The sequence below is a fragment of the Protopterus annectens genome, chromosome 4.part1 (assembly GCF_019279795.1).
Source record: "Protopterus annectens isolate FY-2018-M chromosome 4.part1, PAN1.0, whole genome shotgun sequence".
Lineage (NCBI taxonomy): Eukaryota > Metazoa > Chordata > Ceratodontiformes > Protopteridae > Protopterus > Protopterus annectens.
In genome coordinates, this window is record NC_056734.1 from 509,668,884 (window position 1) to 509,684,232 (window position 15,349).

Sequence of the window (15,349 nt, forward strand, 5' to 3'; positions counted from 1 at the left end):
GTGTAGCTGCCTGTGTATGTCTAAAGAACGCAGATGTTTCTCCCGTTTATTCTGGGGGTTTGGATAAAAAGTTGGCAAATGGATGGTTTGGTTAAGAGCCGCACTAGATACCACCTTTGGCATAAAGGTAGGGTTTGTCCTTAAAGAAAGCCTGTCCTGATGAAAAATTATAAAAGGTTCCACTGCCATTAATGCCTGTAGCTCTGGGACTCTTCGTGCTGAAGTTACTGCCAGGAGCAGAGCTGTTTTCCATGATAAAAATTTTAGATCTGCTGCATTGGCTGGCTCAAAAGGTGGCATGGTTCATTTTTCCAAAACGAAATTGAGGTCCCAAGTTGGCGTTTGTGCTCTCTGGGGTGGTCTTATGTTTTTAGCCCCTCTGAGGTACTGTTTTAGCAAGGGATGAGAGAATAAAGGAGGATCTGTGTTGTAATGTGCTGAAATGGCCGAGGCGTGGATCTTAATTGATGAGAAGGATAGGCCTCTATCCAGCATCTCAGTTAAGTATTGTAAAATCTGAGGAATGTTTGGAACTAGAGGGTCAAGGTTTTGAGCCTGGTTCCAGGCGCAGAATCTCTTCCATTTTTCTGAGTAAGCTTTCCTGGTGCTAGGCCTCCTGGCCTCCAAAATGACATCCATAACAGCTTTAGAGAGAGGTGATGCCTGTTTGACTAATGAATCTGCCATGCAGCCAGGTTTAGGGTTTTGAGCTGACCGTGCAGGATCTGATTGTTTTGAGTCAGAAGGTGTGGAATTTGAGGCAAAATCCATGGTGGGCCTTGAGCTAAGTTCCTTAAGGTAGGGTACCAGTGCTGGCGTGGCCAGTCTGGAGCAATCAGGATCATCTGTGGTTTTTCTTGTCTGGCTTTTAGGAGTACCTTTGAAAGGAGAGGCAGTGGCGGGATGGCATAAACTTTTAGGTTTTTCCAGCTGAACAAAAGAGCATCCACTTTCCATGCTTGTTTGTGATAAGTCCTTGTGCAGAATTTTTGTAGTTTGCAATTCAGTGGGGAGGCGAAAAGATCTATGTCTGGGCATCCCCATTTTTTCGTTACCATGCTGAAGATTTGTGGATTCAATTTCCATTCGTGAGGGTCCATGATATTTCTGCTTTGACAGTCTGCCAGAGTATTTTTCTTTCCTGGCAGGAATTGTGCTTGCAGGTGAACTTGATACGTTAGAGCTGTGTTCCATAAGGTCATGGCTTGCCTGCATAGGGGATAAGAATGAGTGCCCCCTTGCTTGTTTATGTACCACATTACTGTGATGTGGTCGGTCTTTAATAATAATTGCCCTGGATGCAGAAGGTCCTTGAAAGCTGTTAGATGAACAGCCAACATCTCTTTTTGATTGATGTGAAGATGCATCTGGTCTGTGGTCCACTTGCCCTGAATGCATTTTCCTGCCATGTGTGCTCCCCAGGCGTAATCCAAAGCATCTGTTAAGAGTCTGCCTGGCTCTGGGTAGGGTAAAAGGCTGACTCTTGTTTAGGTGACATGCCTGTGCCCACCATGGAAACTCCTGTTGTAGGCAGGGAATCATGGGTATTACTGCTTCTAAACTGTGAGAGTGTTGAGTCCAAACACTTTTTAGGTACCATTGTAATTTCCTCATATGCAGTCTGGCATATGGTATTAGTAGTATGCAGGATGCCATGAATACCAAGGCCTGCAGAATTTTTCTTGCAGGGAGATGGGACTTTTTTGCCAGAAGTTGAAAATATTGAGTTAGTTGAACTTGTCTGTCTGGCGTGAGGTAAGCCATCTGGGCCGTTGTATTTAAGCTGGCACCCAGGAATATAATCTGTTGTGAGTGTGAGGGCATTAGTTTTGACTTTTCGTTTACTGTGTACCCTAGAGAAATTAGCAACCTTTTTACAAACGCCAGATGCTGTAGAAGAATGTCCTTTGTCTCTGCTTGAATGAGGCAGTCGTCCACGTATGGATATATTTGAATTCCTTTTTGTCTGAAAAATGCAATTACTGGTGCCAGGCACTTTGTGAAGACCCTGGGCACATTAGATAAGCCAAAGGGCAGTGCAGAGAATTGGTAGTGCATTGTACCAGCTTTGAATCAGAGGTATCTTCTGCAATTTTGTCTGATAGGGACATGCAGGTATGCCTCTCTGAGGTCCAGAGAGGAAGCCAAGCCTTCTTGCACAGCATGGGTAGAAGCTGCTGTTATGTCAACATTTTGAATTTCGGAATATCCAGGTAAGTATTTAGAAATGAAAGGTCTAATATGGGCCTCCAGACCTTGTCCTTTCTGGGGACCAGGAAGAGTCCTGAGTAAAATCCTTTTCCTTGTTCCTGTTGCGGTACTTTTTGAATAGCTCTGATTGTGTGTGGCAGGTCTGGCATTCCTTTTAGCCTTGGTAAAGTATGAAAGTGGAACCTGTAACCTTGAGACAATTTTCAGAACCCATTTGTCTTGGGTGATTGTTTGCCAGTTTTGAGAAAAAAGTGCTAGTTTTCCCCCTAAGGGGGCTTCCAAAAGGGAGGTGCTTGGCGTATGAAGGGGAAAGTCATTGTGACCGTTTCCTGTAAGGTTGAGACTTGTCCTCACCTCCATTTGGGGTTGAGGTGCCCCACTGTCGTCTGTTTGAGCCTTGGGGTTGAGATCTGCCTCTTGGGCATCTGTATCTGCCTCTCTGTGGCCTGTCTGACACTGGAAAGGACCAATTCTTTGTTGGCCAATTTCTGCTAAATCGAGGTGGCTGTACCTGTAAGAAATCCTTGACTGTTTGCATAGATTTAGCTTTATCCTCCATTTTCTTTAACACCTCTTCTGCCTTAACACCAAACAATGTATCATGCTGTAAAGGAGCATCCAATAATTTTGCCTTAACATGATCAGGTAAACTCTGTTCTTTTAACCAAGCATGTCTTCGAATCACAGAACCTGTAACTGCGGCTCTACAACAGGCCTCTAAAGAATCAAAACCACATTGTAGAGTATGCTTTCCCACCTGTTCAACTGCATGCAATAAATCCTGCATTTCTTTACAGTCAGGAGCTTCTGAGCTTGCAAGCATTTTCTGTTTTAACTGAGCCATTAAATATTGTTGGTACTTAAGCATGTGAAACTGGCAATTTAAAGCTCTTACTGCTAAAGTTGCAGAAGTGTATACTATCTTCCCCCATCTATCCAAAGCTCTGGAATCTCTGTCAGAGGGTACTGGATTTTTTGCAATGGAAGCCTTAACCCCTTTTGGACCCTGGGAAATAGTTTCTGGATCAGCCGAAGGGTTTTGTAAAGAAACTTGAGAGAGTCTGGGACTCTATAATACCTATCTGGCTTGGCTGGTGCAGGGGGCAAAGAATCAGGAGATAAGCTGTATTCAGAGAACACATCATCCACAATATCTAGCACAGGCGGAATAGCAAAGGGCCTGTGCTGAGGCAATAAAAGGACATCCCTGAGCCTTTTCTTGGATGCTGAGTAATCCTGACTTTCCCAACGAAAATGTTCCCTCATGGTATGTAAAGTTTCCCCAAAAGAATAATACTCAGGAAGAGAGGCTGAAGGGATAGATTCTTCAGCAGCAGAGTCCTCATAGGGGGGGTAGAGAGTATCCCTGGTCTGAAGAGCAATCTGAGGAAATGGAAACCTGATCAGAGGAATCAGTCTGTATCCTGCCTAGGCCTTTTCTCAGGAGGGGGATGGAACCCCTGATTAGAGTAATGAGGTCTTCGGCCATTTTAAGCATCTGTTTCTTAGGCATGGAGGTCTGTCCAGGAGAATGCTGTACTTGTTTGTCTTTAATGGTACTTTTGTCTTGGCTGTTTTAATGGTAAGTTGTGAAGGTCTGAAAACACCCTCAGAAGCCGATGCCTGCTCAGTGGCTCTGAACCCATCTGAGGGATTAGTTTCCGTAGGCCAAATACCTTGAGTTTCCAGAGGCCTAGTTGTCTCCACGTGGGAGTCGGAGGCGGCCTGTGGCTCTGAGGTAGCGGGTGTCAGGGGCTGCGAAAGTGCCTCACTGAGAACTGGCGAACCGGCGACTGGCCTAGAAGAGGTTTCGTCAGTTTTAGACCTCAGATGCATGTCTTTATCCTTGTCCTTGCATTTTTTCGGTATTGCGGTAGTCGATTGCTCTGACGGCATAGTATAATTGAACCTTCGGCCAAAGTAGTGCAAAGCAAAAATCAAAACGTCTTTTTATAGTGCGTTTGTTAAATCTAGCAGAAAACCGACTAGTGACGTCGTGATCAGGGCCTAGGCATGGGATACAGTAAAAGTGGAAGTCCTTATGAGGTATTCGCTTCCCACAAGAAATACAATTATTAACTTTTTCTGACATCGGTCAGAGGCAAGAAAAAAGTTTCCTCAACGGGGTACTTGGCTTTATTGAAGACTTTGAATCTGAAATTCAACTTCGAAAATCTCAGGAGTCGGCCGACCGGCACTTACGAACTGCTTCTGCTTCGGGCAACACACGGCAAGAAAGACGGAAGAAAATGGCGTCGGATGCATCTTATATACCCCTGGCGCACTGACGTCAGGGAAAAAGCGACAGCAACCGATGCCGGACCAAGACTTTGGAACTCTGGCAGACTACAGGACCGCCTGACGGCAGGATAACCCTAATGTAATGACTGCAGCAGTGTAACACGATGAACATCAGCTATGACGCACCAACTTAAAGCCTTCCAGACTTTTGGTGTGAAGATAAACCACTGTTCTTTCCTGACAGACAAGCAGGATGCAAAAAAAAAAAAGCAAGTCAGAGGCCTCCTTGTGTATGTATACTAACTACAGAAGTCCAGTATGGCAAGCATGAAGTTGTAAAACAGCTTTTTGTTCCTTTATTGCCTTCAATACTACATCTGAAGTGAGGAAACGGGGGGGAAACATGACTGTCTCCATTAAACTGATAAGACATGGTGATTACAGGGGGTCAATAAACAGACATTTCATAAGATAATCTGCAGTGCAAATGGATATACAGTTTAACCCACAATTTTGTAACCTTTAGAAATGTCCCCTTGCCCAGCTTCCACCCGAGTGAGATCCTTACATCACTACTCAGTGGTCTACTAGAGTTAATGATACAGTGGCAAGTAGACAACCTGTACATGTATGCCTACTCAATGCAAAAATCCCCAAATAAACATGTTAAGTCTGTAAATGGGGTAAGAGTTTATTGCCCCACTCCCTAACATATCCCAATGGTGCAAGTGCCACTGGGTAACCACCAACATGAAGGGCATAAAAACAGCCATAACCTTCACATTTACTTGTTTGTTGTTAGATTCTCTGAACCATCTGCCCTGTACTCAGAAGAGGGCCCTTCAAGCATAAGACTTCTGTCATGAACTTCTGTATTGGCTGGGGAGACAAGAAAAGGATGACCTTGAGCTGTTGCTGACATGTACTGCCTACCCTAAGTTCAGGACTGATAGACTGCATAAAAGGAAACTATTTGTTCTAAATACCAGTTGTGCTGACCTCATAGATAGTTCAGACACTAAATCTTTGCTGTGCATCTTTGGTAGGGAACAATCAGGATGAAGGACAATGTACAGTCATGCAAGTAAACTTAACATAACAGTAGATGTTTGAATGACCACTAAGGAAGTGGTCTATGCTGGGTTACATACTGCACAGTATAGAACAACCAGCTTCCAAAGCTTCAAGACGACCTTCTCCTCAGTTATTCAGTTCAAGATGAGCTAAAGAAAAAGTGGATAGGAGGCCAGTCCTGCAACAATTTCACACCAGACAAGAGGGGGAGTCTAGAGACCTGAAACAGTTGATGCTAGGAACCTAAATGTTACAAGTCCTCACCCTGGCAAAAAACTACACAAATAAGAAGGGTAGAGGGTGTGGCTACTGCAGCAATGATAATATGAATATCTACAGTCAAGGCAAGTTTACTTATACAACTATAGTATGTTCTTCACATTGATTACTGCTGCAGTGACCCAAGCTATACGAGTAGATCACCACAGCTTTAATTGGGAAAGGAAGGATGAGAGTCCAGGAGTTCCTGGAGAATGGTCCCACAAAACCTGCCCCCTATTAAATGTACTACACTACTGTGGTGCTGCCTGTAATCACTTAGCCTTGGGAACCAGATACGATGGATTATATTGGCAGCATTTATAAATTCTAATACTTTTTCTACATATGTGCATTGGAGGGTCTTCACTGTTCCAAAGTCGCTGTACTTTGATCCCCACAGATGTTGCCCCCAATCAAATTGACATGTGTCTTGCAACAGACCATTTGGAGCTAGAAGAAAAAACGAGACCTGCATTTTGATAAAATTGGTCTCTCCAGTAGAGTTTGCCTTTTCACAAACTTCAAAGACTATGATACGGAATATCAGAAGATGTTAATGTTGGGACAAGACAGATTTTAGGTAACAGTGAATTTCTCATGGTGAGCAATGCCTGAAGCCGCTTAAGAATTAGATGCTGGGAGAATCCTGAGAAATTCCTTGGCTGAAACAGTAGGAGAATGAATTTCTAAAAAGATCTAGATCCACATCTATTTTTCCTGTGGAAGAAAAGTTCTTTGAAATGAAGTATGCAGGACACACCCCAACATTCCTGCCAAGAGATGAACAAAACTTTTGAAGTTTTTCCTGGAACCCCAATCTGTGCAGATCTCTGATCCAAGGGAGAGACTCAGACACTTAAAGACTCTAGAGAGAGACAAGTAAGCTGGTTAAGTAAGGAAAAATGTGAATACCTTGTGGTCTGCAGTAGATTACCACTGGAGCTAGAAACACTTTGGTCTTCCGACTGATCCACTGGTATTTAACAAAGAGTAATGCAGAGACGCAATCTAATCTGGATCTGTAGGAAAAGGATAACTAGAAAGTTCAAATGGGGAACGCGAAGTAACAAGTTGTATAGGGATAACATTTTGAACATTAGCACTACCACAGACTGGTTTAGAAAAGAAGCATCCAGAACCAGTCTCCATGAATCTTTTTCGTTGGTACCAGAAACACTCACCCTTCTAGATGAGAAGGGATCACTTCCATCACCCCTTGAGACAGCACGTACTGAATGACAGAAGGGAAAAAGAGGAGTTTCATCTGCAGGTAAGGTGGAATTAGTTGCAAAGCCGGGAGAGACTCCACTGCCATCTGTGACACTGATTAATTACTTTCATAACCCATCTGATGCTATAAAGAAGTCATGTACAGACCATAACGTTCCATCTGTGTTGTCCATTTTCATTCTTCCTCAACTGATGGGTACGGATCTTGTCTGACTTGGTCATTGCTAAAGCTTGTGACAAACTCAAAAGCTTCTATGCCCATAATGCACCTAACCCAATTACCTCAGATCTTGTTTGCTGCCTTAGAAAATAAAAGATGGAAATTATACAGAAGCTATATCTAGAGCTTATGTTAAAAAAACACACACCACTGAAAAACTGAAGTTGCCATGGATCTAGTGGAATGGGCTTGAACAGGTTTTGTCAGAGCAATGCCCAATTTGTTCTGCATATGAAAAAATTGTTCAGAATTTCTAATTTTTTTTATTCTGCATAAGTGAAAATGCAACTATGAACATTAAATAAATGTGATAAGTATTCTCCTTTGTTAGAAATTTGGAAAAGAACACTGGCAAATTGATTAATTTATATTGGATTCTGACACCGCCTTTGGAAGAAATGGGTAGGTATGCACAGTAACTGTCTTTATGGAAAAAGTATGGAGGTTTTGAGCACAATTCTTGGATCGCAGAAATTCTTCTGGCCAAGGTAATGGCCACTAAGAATTTTCTTCCATGAAAGATATTAGAGTTCACATATAGCCGAGGGTTCAAAGGGAGATTGTGCAAGAGACAGCAGCACAGGGTTCAGGTCCCAAGGGGGGGGGGGGTTAAGGGGTGGCCTTAACAGTAGAGCATCTTTCAAAAAAAGCTTTTTGTTCAACTTATGGGATGCTACAGAAGAACCATTTTTCCAACATGAAAACTGGAAAATGCTGCAAATGGGACTTTAACAGTACAAGAACTAGCTCATTCTTCAAAAACATGCACTAGAAATTCCAAGATATTATGAATGGGGGCTGAGAAAGGTTCAATATTACAGTTTTGAGCCCTAAAAACAAATCTCTTCCATTTACTAAAGTATAGTTTTCTGGTAGGAGGTCTATGGGACGACAAAAGGATATGACGGACAGGATGAGAGCATAGGTTGTCTGGCTATTAATGGAACTGGAAGTACCAGCCAGTCTGAGATACAGTGTGTGGAAGTAGGTCTATATCACTTCAGCAAACCATCACTTCAACAAGCGGCATTTCATTGGAAATACCATTCATTGAATTCCCCTCATGTGAGGGGCTGTGCTCCCCATACTCACCACTGATTACATATACCAACTCTGAGATCGTACTACACTGGGGCAAGAGCAAACTTACCAATCCTCACTGTACAGCAATCTCAGTATGAACAGTTCGACAAACAGCATGTTCGATGTAACTGCACTGAAAATGCTGTTTGATGAACTCATTTTTCACTGAACTGACACGGACCCGTCTAGATGCATCATGCCTTTAGGGTGAGAAAGGAGGTCTGGAGTTTGATCCAGAAACCAAGGTGGAGGTGGATGGATCAGGTGAGGCCAAAGGAAGGGACACCAAATTTTTCAAGGCCAATAAGGGGCAATGAGGATGACCTTGCTCTTCAACCTTGCAACTGTCTGAAGAAATTTGGGAATTAATGGAGTGAGAGGTACACGTAAAGGAGACAGAGGGGCCAATCGTGTAGTAGTGTGCCCCTCGCATATTGTCCCTCTGGGGGGATTAGGGCAAAGTAACTCCTGCATTTTTTGCTTAGGGGGGCGAGAATTGATCGTAGCAAGGCTGGCCCCAATGTCTGAAGACTGTCTTTGCAATCTTTTTGTTGAGGGACTAATTGTGAGGTAGAAGAATAAATCTGCTCAATTTGTCTATCACACTGGACTTCCCCAGAATGTGCATTGTTAAAAGAAAGCGCTTGGAAGAGATCATTCACTGAAGGAGTAGGATTTGGTTCATCCCGGTTTATTGATGTACCAGACTACTGACATCCAACTGTACTGCAACTGTCCCCAAAGGGAAAGCATTCGGAAATGCCTGCAATGCTAACAGCACTGCTCTCATCTCCATAACATTTACATGCAAATTGGCCTCTACAGGAGACCAGGTGCCTTGGACAGTCTTCCCCAGATAATGTCCCCCCGGCCCCCCAGATGGGAAGCATCCATGGTCACTATGACATTGGGCTGACTAGGAATGCATGGATGACCTTGTAGAACCTGGTCTGAATGAATCCACTATTTTAGATTTCTTTTGCAGATGTGATTGATTCTTACCTTGTTAAAAAAAAAAGAACAAAAAGACGCTATGTACTCACCATAACATTTCATCTGAGTAGTTGTACTTCATTTGTCTTCAACCTGTGGGTTATGGATCCGTATCGGATCAAACAGCCGCATATCCAGCATCTGATGAGTTCCAAGCTCCTCCCCTTATCCATAATGCCCCCTGTCTCCTTCCTCCCTTCAGATAGAGTTTGCGGCTCAACATATCCCATACAGCCGACTGAACAATACCTTACCACCAATGACAACCCAAGAAATCCTGAGGCAAAACAAATGGACAGCTTGTAGGATGTTCATCTTTTATATCCAATGACAAGGTCGGGGAAAGGAGGGGGGGGGGTTGGTTGAAGACAAATGAAGTACAACTACTTGGATGGAATGTTATGGCGAGTACATAACTTCTTTACCTGAAGTAGACTACTTCATTTGGTCTTCAACCTGTGAGACAGAGTCCCCAGCTACTAACACCTGGATGACCTTCATGGAAGGATATTCCAGAGCACTGAGGAGCCAAATGAAGCCCTGTTCCTAGATATGATGTCCAATTTGCTATGTGAAGTGAAGGTATGAGATGAAGATCAAGTAGCTACAGAACAAATATCATCCAATGACACCCTGGACCAAAAGGCCGCCGACGTAGCCATAGATCTGGTGGAATGTGCCTTTACCTGACCTGGAGGGATAGTTCTCTTGACAGAATATGCTCGAATAATGCATTGGGAAATCCAACGAGCAATTGTCACCTTAGAAATTGGTTTCCCTAAGTAGGGTTTTGAATAAGAAACCAACAACTGATCAGATTTACAAAAGGCTTTTGTCCTGTGCAAGTAGAATCGCTACGGCCTGTGCTCATCCAGCAGATGTAAATTTATATTCACACCTATTCTGAAAAATAGGAAAAAAGACAGAAGATTGATAGTCTAATTAATAATGGCTTCGGATACTACTTTAGGAAGAAAGGACGGGTTGGTATGCAGAGAAACCATGCCCTTATGAAAAATCATGCAAGACACTTTGATGGATAATGCTTGAAGTTCCGACACTCTCCTGGCAGAAGTAATGGCAGCCAAAACGGCAGTCTTCCAAGACAGATGCTGCAAATCTACAGAAACTGCAAGTTTGAAAGAAGGGGAGACTAAAGTCTGAAGCACGAAAGTAAGGTCCCACAGGGGCATAGGGTCCTTCACCAGGAGTCTTAGAAAAAAAAAAAAAAAAAAAAAAAAAAAGATACCTTTAAGGAAGGTCTTGTAAAGTTTAGAAGAGGCTAATGGTCATTTTCCCCCATGTGAAAATTTGAAATTGCAGCCAGGTGGACTTAGTGATGGAACTCGCACCTTGCTGAAAAATCCATGCCAAAAAGTAATACTGCGGACAGAGTAGTAGTAAAGGGGGTCCAAAATGCCCGCTGCGAAGCCCATACAGAGAACTGTTTCCACTTACTATGGTATATCCTTCTGGTGGAAGATTTGTGAGCCTCCACAAAAACTGTTTTAACAGGAGATGATGAACCCGGGAAGTCCTGATTATCAGGGGAATTGGAGCAACCAAGCAGCGAGTTTCAGACTGTCCAGGTCTGAGTGAGGAATCCCAGAGGGATGAGAAATAAGAACAAAAACAGGATCCAAGATCCATGGTGGAACTGCTAGGTGAGAAAAAAAGGGAGGGAAACCAGACTTGGCAAGGCCAGAATGGAGCGATGAGGATCAGTGTTTTCCCTAGCCTGCAAGCTTTCTGAAGAAACTTCGAGATGAGGGGCAGTGGGGGATAGGCATAAAGACAACAGAGAGGCCAAGCATGAATCAGTGCATCTCTGGGGGCTTCCCCCCACGAGGGGGCTTCAGCGCAAAAAACTCACATTTCACATTGGAAGGAGATGCGAACAGATCACAGCAAGACCGACCCCACTTTAGAAAGATCTGCTCCACCACCGAAGAATAAAGAGACCACTCGAGGCATCAGGACAGGTCTGCTGAGCCTGTCTGCTAAAATGTTAGACCGTCCCAGGATCTGCATTGCCATGAGAAAACTGCCGGTGGAGATGGCCCATTCCCACACACTCATAGCTTCATGACAAAGTAGGTAAAGATATGGTGGTTCCTCGTTTGTGGATATACCAGACTACAGACATGTTGTCTGTCTGAATCGCAATCATCACTAGTGGAAGATAGGCATGAGGGGCCTGCAACATAAGAAAAACAGCCCTCATCTCCAGGACGTTGATATGCAAACTGGTCTCTGATGGGGACCATGTGCCTTGAACTGTCCTTCCCAAGCAATGCCCCCCCCACCCTAGCTGGGAAGCATCCGTGGCCACTGTGGTTTTAGGAAAGGATGGAAGAAAGGGAAATCCCCTGACTGGATCCAGGGAATGAATCCACCACAGAGAGTCCCTGCATACTTGGGAGATACGGACCAGATGAGACAATGATAGAGTTAGAGACAATCGGACTGCTAGAGTCCACTGAAGAATCCACATGTGAAGTTGCGTTAACAGTAATAGGTTGATAGTGGCCGCCATAGACCCCAACGCCCTCAGAACTGTTTCTGCTGTCAAAACTTGGGCTTGAAGGATGTTCAAGATGTGTAACTTTAGACAGTCTATCCTGTGTCTGGGGTAAGGAAAACTTTCACTTGGATAGTGTTCAACAGAGCTCCAATGAAGTCTAGGATCTGAACAGGGGTCAGTGACGACTTGTTGAGATTGATGGTGATGCCCTGTCTTTTTGCTAGTAAGAGGTAATAATCCCTGGCTTGGCAAAATAGATGCTTGGAAGGGGCAGCGAAGAATCAATCACCCAGGTAAGGGAAGACCTGAATACCCTGAAGCATCAGGTGAGCTGCTATTACTGCCATCACCTTGGTGAACATCCTGGTGGCTGTGATGAGACCAAAGGGAAGGGCTCTGAACTGACTATGACTGGCTCCCAACTGGAAGTGGCGGACAGTCAGAGAGCACCTGTCCATCTTGATAGGATAGTACACATTCTGGAGGTCGACAGAGCACATCCAATTGTTCGCCTGCAGGTAGGGCATGGGGGACTGAAGAGTGACCATCCGGAATTTCACCTTGGCTACTCACAGGTTCAAGGTGGATAGATAGAATGAGTCTTAGGTCCCCTGTTTTCTTTGGAACCAAGAAGAACCTGGAATAAATGCCTGATCCTGATTGGCCTACGGTGACTGGTTGGATGACTTCTTAGCAGCTTGTCTATCTCGAGTCATTTCCTCCCTTTGCATGGGTGGGACTGGCTGGGAGGTGATTTGGTAGGAGAGGTGGTTCAATGAACGGGATGGAATAGCCTCTGAATATAATTTGCAACTCCTAATGAGCTGTTATTACGGACTCCCATGCAGCTGGGTGTAGCGATAGGAGACCCTCGAATGCCACCAGAGATGAGCATGGTTGCTGGTCTGGTCCGTCCAAGAGTGGTTGAGACCCAAAGTTTGACCCCTTCTGCCTCTAGGACAGTGTTTACCAAAACCCCCTCTGCCTCTGGGGGAAGATGAGTCCTGAGTGTTCCAGGAAAATGCCAGATACTTCTGGAACCATATCTTAGTCCCTCGCCGATTCCTAGAAAAGGATTCTTTGAGGGGAGAAGCAGATCCCCAATGGCAAACAGCGTCTTCCCATCCATTTCACTCCAGACCAAGGTGTCTCTAACTGACTTCCCAAACAGGGAGAACCTTCATATGGGGCATTTGCAAATGACTCCTTAAAGGGTTCAGAGAACTAACAAAACCGGGGCCAAGTGTGGTGCCTTATAACAATGGCCGAATCAGCTGCCCCAGTGGCTCCCTCTGTGGCATGGGAGAGAAGATGCATGAAGTAATAGCTACTGCCTTAAGAGTAGCCACCCGAGCAGAGATCATCATCTTGCCCTCCGCTGATATTGACTCCGGGGATGACTCAATCTCCTTGACCAAGTCTCGGTGCAGTCAAATAACATTTGTCATATGGTTCATCGCTCTGATGGAGGTCACTGAAACATACACCCACTTTCCTAAATGGTCCATCGTCCTTAACACTCTCAGGAGGATGGACCGTAGAGCTCCCCTGGGCAACCTCTTTCTACGTGGCGGCTGCCACCACCAGCATCCACCAGGGACCCCTTATTCCAACAAGTCCTGTCTGAAGGGGGGCTAAGGCCCTTGTCAGGTTCCTTCCATGCCAGAGATGTTATAAGGTCCACAAGTGGATCTGTGGGAGGGGGACACCCAGGAAGTAGATGGGCACATGCCAAATGCCTCAAGGAACAGACTCGTCAGAGGTCAGCTTTTGGGCAGGCCACCACCCTCCCACTCCCCTGGCAAAAGGCTCCATGAAGTCTCCAAAGGAGACATCCTCAGGGGGGTGATCGGGGGGGACCCTCCCCTTCCTCCAAATCAGTGCCTTTGGTGAGGGACTCTGGCAGGGATTCCAAGTGCCTCCTTTTACATGCGAGTTTGTGACGAACCTTCTCAGTGGGACACACTGGGGAGGACTCACAGTCTGCTGCTCCCTCAGGGGAGCTTCTTGAAGTAAACTGGGCACAGGCTGTCCATGAGATGGCAGGATGGTCAGGGCCGTACCCAAACAAGAGGGAGTCGGGGCGGAGTCCAAGGATGAGATGGTCAAGGGCCTCAAAGTCGAGAGAACCCTCTCCACCACGTTAAAGGCCGAAGGAGAACAGACATCCTGGGAAGTACCAGTAGGAGCCAGCCCCCTCTGACTCAACAAGGGAGTCAGAGGTGGGACTCCAGGAGCAGAGATGCCAAGTGGAAGACTGCGCTCCAACACACACTGAGCCAACAGCAACCCCTCTGATCAGATGTCAAAACTACGGCTCCAACACGGTCAGATCAGACACACTCAAGGCAATGCCCGTCATCAAGGTACCATCAGTGCTGACCCCCCGACCCAGAGTGTCCTCAGATCCAAAGGCTCCAAAAATGAAGGTCGGATCAGAGAAGGAGTGATTGGAGTAAAGGACTGTGAGCTCCCTACTCTGGAGGGGGGGGGGCAGGCAAGTCTCCCCCATCTGGATTTGGGTGCGGATGAACATCTGCATCATCTTATCTCAGTTTCGTTAAGGCTCCAGGTTGAATGGGAGGAGGCGGCCACAGACACCAGTCTGGAAAGCCAATGAGGGGAGGCACAAACAGGAGACTGGATCCGAGACTCCTCCGGCTCAGGGGAAAACCTAGGAGAGTGGAGCCAGGGAGAACCTGGCCTGGTCGCTGGCTTGGATTTTGGCAAAGGCCCCACCAGAGCCAAGCGGTCAGGTGACCGCTTCTTCAGCCTGTCTTTTACACTGCTTCTCTCCTTCTCAGGACCTCTTGGTGGGAGTCTGAGTCCTAGAGGACTGGGAAGAAGATGATGCAGAGATGGAAGCTGGGGGTGCTGGGGCTACTGTCCCAGAGGAGGAAAGTAAGCCCTTTAGAATAATCTTATCCCTCCTGTCCTTAAGGGCCCACAGATTAAACCCAGCACAGATAGGACAGGGGGTAAAGTACATGCATGGCATACCACGCAGTGTGTGGCCATCGGCTGGCGAGAGCTTATGGGCACACAATGTGCACTACCTAAACCCTGGTTTTGGGGTATCGGACATGCGCTTAAATCAGCTCACAGCAACAGATTCACTCAATATGGATCCATAACCCACAGGTTGAACACCAAATTAAGTCAACTACTTCAGATCATTGGTTAATAAAGAACTGATCATTGAATAGCTAACATCCATTGCACAATTCTCATGTAAACTCTGGCGAGTGGTACTAAGGTTATTGCTGCCGCCATCAATCCCAGAGCCTGAAGGACCAGTCGGGCTGAAATTGAGGTGCTGCATATCATCTTTTTGTCTTGAAATCTTATCGTCTGAACTCAGTGGAAGGGAAGCAATGGTTACCTTTGTATTAAGAATAGCCCCTAGAAACTCTAAACAGAGTCCGTTCCAGATGAAATTTGTCGTAATTTATGGCAATCCCCAGACGACAGCAAGTCTGAAGAACCTGGTCTCTTGCACATATGGGTTTATG

At 45.4% G+C, this 15,349-nt stretch overlaps 1 protein-coding gene across 1 annotated transcript in view; it reads right to left on the reverse strand.

The window, feature by feature from the left end:
* Positions 1–15,349, reverse strand: part of LOC122801241 (FERM, ARHGEF and pleckstrin domain-containing protein 2-like) — a 611,801-nt gene that overhangs the window by 528,327 nt on the left and 68,125 nt on the right. The gene's annotated exons all lie outside the window — the stretch shown is intronic.